Source organism: Aedes albopictus, chromosome 1 (genome assembly GCF_035046485.1).
Source record: "Aedes albopictus strain Foshan chromosome 1, AalbF5, whole genome shotgun sequence".
Taxonomy (NCBI): Eukaryota; Metazoa; Arthropoda; class Insecta; order Diptera; family Culicidae; genus Aedes; species Aedes albopictus.
In genome coordinates this window covers 200,244,384-200,256,900 of record NC_085136.1, presented here as the reverse complement: position 1 = coordinate 200,256,900, position 12,517 = coordinate 200,244,384, and the positions used below count along the sequence as shown (strand labels likewise).

The 12,517-nt window shown below is 46.4% G+C and overlaps 1 protein-coding gene across 1 annotated transcript in view; it reads left to right on the top strand.

Annotated features, from left to right (window-relative positions):
* Positions 1 to 12,517, top strand: part of LOC109423481 (calexcitin-1) — a 169,127-nt gene that overhangs the window by 65,037 nt on the left and 91,573 nt on the right. The window lies entirely within an intron of this gene.

The window sequence follows — 12,517 nt, the reverse complement described above, 5'->3', positions numbered from 1 at the left end:
CAATGATCTACAGTCGCGTTAGCTGTTTAAAAGTACATTTTGATTCTCTTTTTGTATGAAAAAAGGGGAAAATAGGGCAAAATGGACCACTTCCCGTGCCGTGCGGTGAATGAATTTAGCACCAATCGATTTCTCGTAATTTTGTACGTCATAAATGGTCAACTTCACGTACCGAAACCAGCGATCCGTTTTTTGGGTCGGTTTTTCCCACTGTGGGTTGGGATAGCTCAGATCAATCTTCAGCACAAATGAACAGCAACGATCAATCTTTACAGACTTATGCAAAATGGTACAGCCCAAGTGGCGTTAGTCAATGAACATTACTTTTGTAAGGGGAATAACTATCTCGGAAACCTTGTGAATCCGGTGTTTGCTACTTTCAGTAAATATAAAATGACAACCTCGCGTGTCATGCCTCGAGCATGTGTGCTTGTCAACAACGCAATCGTTGCTACGCTCATCTCTGAACTAACCACTAGAGATGTATGTGCTATCACAATCGATGTATCTGTAGGAAACCTCAACGGGAAATACGTTTATAGTTCAGTTTATTTACCGCATGATGAACCATCACCTACGGATGCTTTCAAGCAAGTCATCACATACTGAACTTCACAAGGCCTTCCGTTAACTGTTGGCAGTGATGCTAATGCTACCATATCATCTGGGGCAGCTCAGACATTAACTTGAGAGGCTACAGTTTGATGGAGTGCTTAAGTAGATCTTGCATTACTTAACATAGGCAACCGACCAACCTTTATGGTATCTGCTAGAAAGGAAGTGTTAGACATAATGCTTTGCTCTAGCAGAATTAGTCACGACCTGACCAATTGGCATGTGTCAGATGAAGAATCTTTATCTGACCATCGCTACATCTTTTTTAGACATGTGAATGTTACTTCTCCAACTTTGCATTTCAGGAATTCCCGGTCAACCAACTGGGACCTCTTTACCGATTTGGTTACAGCCAAAATTTCATGGATATTCACCATCCATTGGCATTCCAAGTGATTTAGATGATGCCGTTGTAACTACAACGGCCTTCATCATGGAAGCTTTTGAAGAAGCTTGCCCACTGCGGTCTGTGAAGACCACAAGAGGAACCCCTTGGTGGAACTCTGATCTGGCGAATCTCAGGATACAATGTAGAAAGAGTTGGAACAGACGACGTTCGGCTGGATCTGAAAGCCTCCGGTCGGCTCGCAAGGCCTACCAGAAAGCTCTCCCGTCTGCTGAACGATCCGGTTGGAAAAACCTTTGCACAAATGTTTCCAGTTTGAGTGAAGTCAGTCGGTTAAACAACATCCTAACGAAATCTAAGGATCTTCGAGTGAACGAACTTCGTTTGCCAAATGGTGTTTCACTTCCTCTGATGAGGAAGTTCTGGAATGCTTATTCAGCACATACTTCCCTGGATGTGTGGATATTTCATCATCGGATGATCCTGACATCTTTTCTTGTAGTAATGACTCTCTAGCTTCGGCCCGGAGTATTGAAACTATAGAATCGATTGATTTGGCACTAAATAGATTTGCTCCTTTCACATCTCCTGGGGCAGATAGGATTTATCATATTTTGCTTCAGAAAGGATTTCATTATCTCAAACATGTTTTGAAAAAATAAATACTTGGACACACAAGACAGAATGCCAAAGTATAGATATTTAAAGCAAGTCAAAATGTAGCTTTAAATCTACAAGACAAAAATGTTCCACAGAAAATGACAAAACCACAATCTCTCAGCTGTTCACCTGCCTAGCTCGATCGAATTTATGCATAGGACCGTAATAAAATGTTCACCGACACAACATTTCCTGCATTATGCAAACCCCATTAAATTCAGTTTAAATCTGCAGCCTCCCGGGTGGCATACCACCCGCCAACAACGTCTATTGCAGACTAGCACTCCAGGAGTGTCATGTCTGGCATATTGGTGGGATTTTTTTTGCCAGATCCAGTTCGTGCTCGGTTTAAAAGCTCGGTACCCGATTGTGTGGAATATAAGGACAGCGACGACGACGTGTCAATGGCTTTTATACTGTCGGCTGCCCTATCAACAGCCGGTACCTGGGACATAATTTTCACACGTGTATTGGAAGAACATGCGGAGAATAGTTTTGGACTGGTGCCCAGCATGTTATGGACACCGGGCAGTGAAGTAGTAATAGGAAAATTTAATATCATGGTGGTTTTAAACCGGGTAGGGCTCGTACCAGTTCCCTGTATCGTTGGAATTGAATGGATGCACCTGCAAGTGCTAATCGAAACATAGCAATAAAATATTCGTTGTTAAAATAATTAAATAGCATAATTACCCCTATAAGCCATCGAATTATTTGAATATACAGCCATTCCATAAAAAAAAAACGATACAGTAGATCTCCGAATATCGTGAAACTTGGTATGTTAGTAGTTCATCGGAATTTATATATTTATTTTAAAATTAATTTATCTGACAATAGTTATAAGTCATAAAGAATCTTAAATAGCGTAATCTAAGGGGAACCTGATCACTTTTCAACTATTCTTTGTAATTAAGCGATCGACCCCGGGACTCTGTTCGATTTCATGCTCTGGATTACTGTTACTGTTTCTATATCCTGAAATGATTTGGGCATGCGTCGAACTCTTGGTGAATCACGCTGTTGTTCGTTACATGGCCGGCACTGTAAAAGGTTTCGAAAGTGCTCGAAACGGTGTTCCAATTGGTCAGTCGGGTCGGTCAATATGTAGCTGTCAATACCTGTCTAGACGAGTCTTTCGCGGGCATCGTAGCATTCATTAGGGTGACGTAAGACATTGCAGAGGAGAATTATGTCGCCTGTATTGATGGCTTTCTCGCCTTCTTCCACTAGAGAGTTCACCCACGCTCGTTTGTCATGTTTACAGAAAGTGGTATCTTCCGATCGTTAAGTTGTGACCCGTATTCCAGACCGCTGGAGAAAGAAAAGTCACGATGGTCCCAAAATACCATAGCTAATCGGAATAAAACTAAACCAAGACGAACGACAGACTTTTTCAGTTTAGTAAAACTGTTTTGACCAGAAAAGTCTAAATATTGAATCCTTGTAAAAGGACTCAAGAGGACCAAAACGTCCGTAATAATCAAAAACTAGCGTTTTCCATTCTCCTGAAGACTGCGAGCGATGCCAAACCGTAGCGGTGAGTTTCACTTCCTTCTCGAGAGCCGTACAGTGCTGACCTGTCAGGCTACGGCCTTGGCTCCTCGTGTTTTCGCTTTGGCGCTCATTCCATCTTCTTCGATCTGTGATCCACTGCTTTCTCTGAGTGCGTAGCTCATCCAATTTTTTCTTGCCGGTGGCGATGAAGGCACTCCATTGAACTTCTACGCTTCCACCTTGCCGAATATCCGCAGCACGATTCTCCAGCTCTTCGACAAAGGATCTTTTCACCAGCCTTCCAGCCGGCGTGTGTCGAACCGACATCCGATTTTCTCTTCCTGTCGATGAATCCTAGCAATGTGCAGCCGGATCTCCCCGAATAGAAGATGATGGTCGGACGCAATGTCGGCACTACGTTTGTTCCGCACATCAAGAAGGCTCCATCATCATGTTTGATCCCATAGCTCAGCGCTTCCCAAACTCGGTTTTCGCGGCGCTCCAACGTGTTGCAGGCTTGCTTTTTCTAATCGTTTAAGCAAGCATGCAAGATGCTGGTGCGCCGTGAAAACAGAGTTTGGGAAGCGCGGCCATAACTCCAAATCAATCGTGTCGAACTCTAGGAACCAGCGATCGATGCGTTTCAGCATTCAGCGGTTTTCTGCAGATGGCGCGGTAGCTGACTATCACCGGAAGCTGGACGAGCGGATAAGTGAAATCAACGTGAGCTATAATCTCAACACTCTGTGGGAGTTTATCCACGGAGCCATGAGTACGGCAGCACGGGAGGTGTTGGGCACTGCGCAAAGACGACCTAGGAACGGGTGGTTTGACGAGGAGTGGCAGAGGGTAACGGACGAGAAGAACGCTGTCAGAAGCCGGGTGCTGGTGTCGGGGGCCCGGCAGCGCAGGGAGCGATATAGGGAAGCAAGAATAGCCGAAAAACAAATCCACCGCAAAAAGAAAAGAGCGTGAGGAAAATGTGATTGCCTAGGCGCAAGAAAGTATTGAACAGAAGGATATGCGGAGACTTTACGAAACTGCCAATTGCGTGCGGAGAAAAATAGCGCCTTCTCCCGACTTGTGCAACGACCGCGATGGAAACCTGCTGAAAGACAAAACAATGGTGGTTGCCAGGTGGAGAGAGCACTTCGTATTGTTGAACGGTGCGTGGGGAAGAGCAACAGACAGAATTCGAATCGACGACGACGAACTGTGGAACCTTCAACGCTAGACGAGGTCAAGACAACTATTAGAGGACTGAAGAACAACAAGGCTGCTGGGAAGGACGACAGTGAGCAATATAGATAGTAGAGTAAACATAGATCCGCGGACACCGCTGACTAAAATGTTTCAAGCGTGTAAGTAGTAATTTTCAAGAGTGTGACGGTTGAATATGACGTCATGCGCTCCATTGATGTTGTCCAAACCGTGACGTCATGCTCGTTTGGATACAGATTTTGACAGTTCGTTTGGATACAACGGATTCATCAACACGGATCTATGTTTACTCTACTATCTATAGTGAGCAACTGTATCAACTCTTACACCGTATTATATTGATGATATGAGAAGAGAAAGAACTGACAGCTAGTTGGTTGGATTGTCTCATTTGCCCTCTATACAAAAAAGGGCATCGACTGGTGTGCGCGAATTACAGAGGAATAGCACTTCTCAATTTAGCGTAGCGTTTTTGTCCGGAATTCTGTTTCACAGGCTGAGGCTGACTGAGGAGTCCTTCGTCGGCGACTACCAGGGGCCGATCAACGATGGATCAGATGTTCACCCTGCGGTAGATTCTCTATAAATTTCGGGAGTACAAATTGCAGATCCATCATCTGTTTATTGATTTCTAGGTGGCGTACGATTCATTGATGAGTAATAAGTTATGACAGATAATGATCGATCATCACGTCACTCTTTGGCGAGCGTTCGTGCGAGACAGTCGCAAGGTTTAGTTCGTCCGGTTTGTCTCCCGATACTTTCCAGTTCGGTGGCTATTTTCAAAGTGCTAGTGTTTCCCAGTGATCAAGTTATTAAGTGACTGTCCCTAGTGGGACGAGTGCGGTTGGCTAGGCCACATTTTTTGCCGCAAAAGTTCGTTTGATTTGAGTAAAGTTCACGTTTTCATTATATCACGTGGCGCATTGACCGACTATCGAGCACAGAAGTGCAGCACCCCCCGCACACCGCGCCGCTCACGCGGCCGTGATCGGCTTCTTCCAGTGAGTACCCAAGCTCATCGTCGTCGACAGCAGCAGCCCACCGAGAGAAGAGCAGAGAGCGTTCAACCGCCGCACACCACGACGGGCGCTCAGCAGCAGCTCGCTTCCTCCCAGAGCGGGCGATCCGATCGCTTGGACCTGTCGTCGTCGAGCCTGTGGCTAAACAGAGTGCACAAAGATAAGTAAATAAAGTTACCCCTCGTTGTTCCCCCCTCTCCACTGACTCTTTGATTAGATTTAATTTGGTACATAAGCAGTTTTTTCTCACTTTTCCTGTAGCGTTAATTTTGTCCCTTGTTTTTTTGATTATTTCTCGTCCCCGTGATAGTGTTAGTTTTTGAGTGCCCCGTGGTGGTAGTTAGCTACCACAATGGGCGATGATGACGATGGCGGGGGTACGTCGTACCGCATCAACGAAGCTTTGTTATTGGCATCGGATTGCTCGAGCCAACAAGGCGATATAAATGCTAACCCCTTTGTCTCCCTTCACCCTGGTGCTTCTCCAATGGACACCAACAGTAAAACTGTTTCGACGACCCCCCCGCCTCAAGGCCTACCCTCCCGACTTTGGCGGGCCATATGTTGTTTTCTTCCGACCCAAAGGCAAACGTTTGAACACCGTTCAAATCAGCAAGGATCTGACTAAGCGGTATTCTTCCGTTGTCTCCATTGACATGGTCGGTACAGCTAAGATTCGGGTGACAGTAGGCGACCGAAAACACGCTAATGAGATTGTGGCCTGCGAGTTGTTTACTCTTGAGTATTTCGTTTACCTTCCGAGCGCGTCGATAGAGATTTCGGGGAAGGTCGCCGACGCATCTTTGACCTGCGAAACGATCATGGAAGGCTGTGGTCGTTTCCATAACCCTTCTCTACCTCCTGTCCAGATACTGGATTGCCGGCAACTGCATTCGGTATCCCAGGAGGGAGAGAAGAAGGTTTACACACCATCTGATGAATTTTGTGTGACCTTCTCCGGATCTGCATTACCAGATCTGCTGGCGATTGGCAAACTTCGGCTACCTGTGAGGCTGTATGTACCGAAGGTAATGAATTGCATCAATTGCAAGCAGCTGGGTCACACCGCCCAGTACTGCAGCAATAAACCTCGCTGTGCAACATGCGGGGAGAGACATGTGGACGGTGCGTGTAAAACGCCGCCCAAGTGTGTTTATTGTGGCAGTGACCGTCCACATGATCTGGTTGATTGCCCAAGGTACATACAGCAGAAAAAACATCAAAAACGATCGTTGCAGCAGCGATCACGGCGAAGCTACGCCGAAATGCTGAAAAAAGCTGCCCCGACCGTTGAATCCCGTAACATCTACTCGTCTTTATCTCTCGATGATCAGGGCTCTGACTCTGAGGTCGGGGACGGGGTTCCCTTTGTTTTCAAGGGTGAAACGAGGAAACGGATGAGGCTCCAGAGACCCACCAAAAAACCTCGGAATCTGCCTAGCAGCGACCCCCAACCCACCATGACAAATTTCAAGAGTGGTAAGAAAGTCACAAAACGTTCCCCTCCAGGATTCAAAATCCAGGACGAACGAGACTTTCCATCACTCCCGGGAACATCTAAAATCCCACGTTTTTCGAATTCTCAACCAGAAAGACAGCATTCGGAGCACCAGGAGCAACCTCAGGGTGCGCCATTGTTTACGCTCTCTGGCATCGTAGACATCATCCTCAGCTTCTTCAATGCTTCAGATTCCGTGAAGAACATTGTAAAAGGACTTCTTCCTTGTGTGACCCCTCTTTTGAAGCAGTTGGCTTCTAAAATGCCCCTCCTTGCGACAATCGTATCTTTCGATGGCTAATTTAACCACCGAGGTCGAAGATACGATTTCGGTTCTACACTGGAACTGTCGTAGTATTACACCGAAATTAGACGTTTTTAAGTTTTTAGTTAACAATTTACAATGCGATGTTTTTGCACTATCCGAAACGTGGCTGACACCTGATGTAACCTTACCTTTTCCCGATTATAATATCATTCGCCTTGATCGATCCGACCCGTACGGAGGGGTGCTTCTAGGGATCAAGAAGCAGCACCCATTTTACAGAGTCGATTTTTATCCGATGACAGGGATTGAAGCCGTCGCATGTGAGGTGACTATCCGAGGTAAAACCCTCAGTGTTGCCTCCATATATCTTCCTCCGAGAACTGCGATATCTCGCAGGGATCTCGCTCACATCTGCTCGGTTATGCCCGAGCCTCGGCTGCTCATGGGAGATTTCAACTCCCATGGTACAGGCTGGGGGGAACTGTACGATGACAGCCGTTCAACGTTGATATATGACCTCTGCGACGACTTCAACATGACAATTTTGAATACCGGAGAAGTTACACGAGTGGCACCTCCAGCTCAAGATGGCAGCCCCAGAAACAGCCGATTAGACCTCTCAATCTGTTCGAGCTCACTATCGCTGGAGTGTACATGGAAGGTTATCCAGGATCCCCATGGTAGTGATCATCTGCCGATTGTTGTTTCTATTTCCAACGGGTCGCATCAGTCTCCATCGATCGATATCACCTACGATCTCACCAAGCACATTGACTGGGAGAAGTACGCGGAAGCAATTATCGACGGTGAGCAATCGGTAGAAGTTCTTCCACCGCGGGAAGAGTATCGGTTTCTGTCGGAGCTGATCATCAGTAGCGCGCTTCAGGCACAACGTCGACCAGTGCCAGGTCCGTCGGTTCGCAGGAAACCCCCCAATCCGTGGTGGGATAGTGAGTGTACAGAAATCTATCGCGAGAAATCCGCGGCGTTCAAAGTGTTTCGGAAACGCGGTTCGGTCGAAAACTTTCAGCGGTATGCTTCCCTTGAAAGCAAGTTCAAGAACTTGATCAAGGCGAAGAAAAGCGGTTACTGGCGTCGGTTCGTCGAGGGTTTGTCGCGCGAGACTTCGATGAGAACACTTTGGAACGTCGGAAAAAGAATGCGTAACGCGTCGTCGGTAAACGAGGATAGAGAAAGCTCTCCTCGGTGGATTCTCAAGTTCGCAAAAAAAGTTTGTCCAGATTCCGTGCCCGTCGAGCGAATAATTCGAGATGTTTCTGAAGATAGGGACGACATGGATAGGCCGTTTTCGATGGTTGAATTCTCACTTGCTCTTCTTTCATGTAACAATTCCGCTCCAGGAATAGATCGAATCAAGTTCAACTTGCTTAAAAACCTCCCCGACGTCGCTAAGAGGCGCTTGTTGAACTTGTTCAATCAGTTCCTGGATAACAACATCGTTCCGGATGATTGGAGACAAGTGAGGGTGATAGCTGTTCAAAAACCCGGGAAACCCGCGTCGGATCATAATTCGTACCGTCCAATCGCGATGTTGTCTTGTCTACGGAAGCTGTTGGAGAAGACGATTCTCTTTCGACTGGACAAATGGGTTGAATCGAATGGCATGTTGTCAGATACACAGTTTGGTTTCCGCAGAGGCAAAGGTACGAACGACTGTCTTGCGTTGCTTTCTTCAGAAATTCAGCTTGCCTTTGCTCAAAAGCAGCAAATGGGCTCAGTGTTTTTGGATATTAAGGGGGCTTTTGATTCAGTTTGTGTCGATGTTCTTTCCGACAAACTACACGACAGTGGCCTTTCACCAATTCTGAACAACTTTTTGTATAATTTGCTGTTTGAAAAGCAGATGAGTTTCGCTCATGGCGACTTGACAGCTTCACGAATTAGCTACATGGGCCTCCCCAGGGTTCATGTCTAAGCCCCCTTCTTTACAACTTTTATGTTAGAGACATAGATGATTGTCTCATGGAAAATTGCACGTTAAGACAGCTTGCGGATGACTGTGTTGTTTCAGTAACGGGATCAATAGCAGTTGATCTGCAAGGACCACTACAGGATACTTTGGACAATTTGTCTACTTGGGCTCTCAAGCTGGGTATCGAGTTCTCTCCGGAGAAAACTGAGATGGTTGTCTTTTCTAAAAAACACAAACCGGCTAAGTTTCCGCTCGTTCTGATGGGTAAGACAATCACTCATAGCATGTCTTCTCAATATCTCGGCGTCTGGTTCGACTCCAAATGCACCTGGGGGAAGCACATTGTGTATCTGATACAGAAATGCCAAAAACGAATCAACTTTATGCGAACTATTACCGGAACATGGTGGGGAGCACACCCGGAAGATCTGATCAGGCTGTACCAAACAACCATTCTATCGGTTTTAGAATACGGTAGCTTCTGTTTTCAATCCGCGGCGAAAACACACTTGCTGAAGCTTCAACGGGTTCAGTACCGTTGCCTTCGGATCGCGTTAGGTTGCATGAACTCGACTCACACAATGAGTTTAGAGGTACTTGCTGGTGTACAGCCTCTGACAGACCGCTTTGCGGAGTTGTCGTTCCGGTTCCTCATCCGATGCGAGGTTCTGAATCCGTTAGTCATAGAAAACTTCGAAAAGCTGCTCGAACAGAATCCCCAAACTCGTTTTATGAGTGTGTACTACTGGTACATGACGCTGGAGGTAAGCCCATCTCCGGTTAACACCAATCGTGACAACTTCTCAGACTTCGACAGCTCCTTTGTGGATTTTGATCTCTCTATGAGGGATGAGATCACCGGTGTACCGGAATCTTTTCGTTCCATAGGTATTCCACAAATTTTTGCAAGTAAGTTCGGGCATGTTAGCGGGGCCAGACAGTTCTTCACAGATGGTTCCAAAACCGATGATTCGACTGGATTCGGTGTCTACAATGAATTTCACAGCGCCACCTTTATGCTTCAAAAGCCATGTTCGGTATATATTGCTGAGCTAGCGGCTATATACTACACCTTAGAGTACATTCGCACTCTCCCACCTGAGCACTACTTCATTTTTACCGACAGTCTAAGCTCTCTGGAGGCTGTTCGGTCAATGAAACCGATGAAGCACTCAGCGTACTTCCTGAAAGGAATACGCCAAGTCTTGAGTGCTTTGTCCAAACGCTCATACATCATCACCATAGCTTGGGTCCCTTCACATTGCACATTCCGGGCAATGAGAAAGCGGACTCTCTGGCTAAGGTGGGTGCTAGCGAAGGCGATATTTACGAGCGTCAAATCGCCTTCGATGATTTTTTTGCATTGGCCCGTCAGGAGACCTTGATCAGCTGGCAACACAAATGGAGAGATGGAGAGATGGGTAGATGGTTGCACTCCATCATTCCACAGGTGTCGAAGAAGCCATGGTTCAAAGGGTTGGATTTGAGCCGCGATTTCATTCGTGTAATGTGTCGGTTGATGTCCAACCACTATTTGTTGAACGCACATACCTTCCGTGTCGGGCTCTCAGAAAGCAATCTGTGTGTCTGTGGCGTGGCTTACCAGGATATCGAACATGTCGTGTGGGGATGCAATGAGTATCGTGAGGTCAGATCTGAGCTGCATGAAATTCTCCGGGTCCGAGGAAAACAACAGAAACCCGTTAGAGAAGTGTTGGCAGGACTTGATTTGGAATACATGAACCTGATTTATCAGTTTTTAAAACGTGTTGATGTCAGAGTTTGATGTAGTACATTCCTTGTTTTCGTTGTCCGCCTTTTGGTTTTGTTGTTCGCCCCTGTCTGTCGTCACCCCCCTTCCGTTTGTCTTCTTCTTGTCGTTGTCTACCGATAAAGTCCTTTCTTCCATTACAGATATGGACAATTGTCCCATCAATGTTTTAGTATAAGTTAGCAAATAATTTAGTTTTAAACCCATTAATCCCTCCTTCCCAATAGTATTTTATTTTTTTTTTTCAATCCTTAACCTCGAAACAGCCGCGAGTACTTCGGCTTCCCAAACTAACATAGTCTTAAGGCAGTAATAAATTGTAAAATGTAAAACCATTGTAAAAACAAAAGATTTCGGCTCAGTTATGCCCATGTGGCGCTCGAGCCTTCCAAATAAACGAACAAGTTAAAAAAAAAATGATCGATCATGGTTTTCCGGCGAAGCTGATTATTCTGATTCGTGCGATGCTTGACGGATCGAAATCAAGTGTACGGGCGGCGGGTGAAGTGTCGCCATCGTTCGTTACCTTAGACATAGATGGACTGAAGCAGGGTGATGCTCTTTCGCACTTACTGTTCAACATAGCACTGGAAGGAGCAATAAAGAGAGCTGGCGTGCAAAGGAGCGGAACCTTTGTATTGCGGTCGCAGATGGTCCTGGGCTTCGCGGACGATATCGACCGACACCATCGGGATCGATCGTCGGGCCGTGGTCAACGTCGGTCCGGCCGAGGTAGAGGTGGTGAAGTGGTGCTAGATGGTGGAAAGATTGATGTTGTGGACGAATTTGTTTATCTTGGTACTCTAGTGACGAACGATAATAATGTTTCCCGCGAGGTGAGAAAATGGATTGCGGCTGCAAATCGGGCCTTTTTCGGCCTGCGAAACCAGCTTAAGTCCCGTAGGCCACAAACGAAGACAAAACTCGCGTTGTACAAGACTCTGATTCTTCCGGTTGCTTCGTACGGTCATGAAACGTGGACGTTCAAACAAGTTGATCGGAGAGCCTTTGGAGTCTTCGAATGTTAAGTGCTGCGAACATACTCGGCGGTAAACTGGAGGGTGGCATTTGGCAGCGTCGCATGAACTACGAACTTTACCAAGTATATAAAGAGATGGATATAGTGAAGCGAATAAAACACGGCAGGCTGTGGTGGGCTGGGCACGTAGCTCGTCTGCCGGAGGAACGACAAGCTAAAATAATATTCAGCAGATAACCAGGTAGGGGTCGTCGGCTTCGTGGAAAGCCACGTACACGTTGGCTTTTAGCAGTTGAGGAGGATCTAAGGACTCAAAACGTTGAGGGCGACTGGAAGCGACAACCGAGACCCGTGGAGGCGGATACCTCATTCAGCGTAGACTCACCGCTACGACTTGTAGCTCATCAAGTATCAAGCTGTAATGGACCTGGATAATTGGATATCGGCAAAGGGCTACTTATGATGGAACCTCAATCGGATTGGAAAAGGAACAACAGACACAAATCAACATAATCTTCCATGGATAGAGTAGAAAGTGAAAGCTGCACTAAGGCAACCTAGGCTATATCAGGTATCAGGTATCAGAAGGCCGGCTCCAGAGGCACGTTATCCTCCATTTGGGACATTTGTGCCATCGCCAAAATAACAGCCTATTTCATCATCTACCTGAGGGAAAAGGAAGGAAAAAGGATTTGGATGGGGATAGG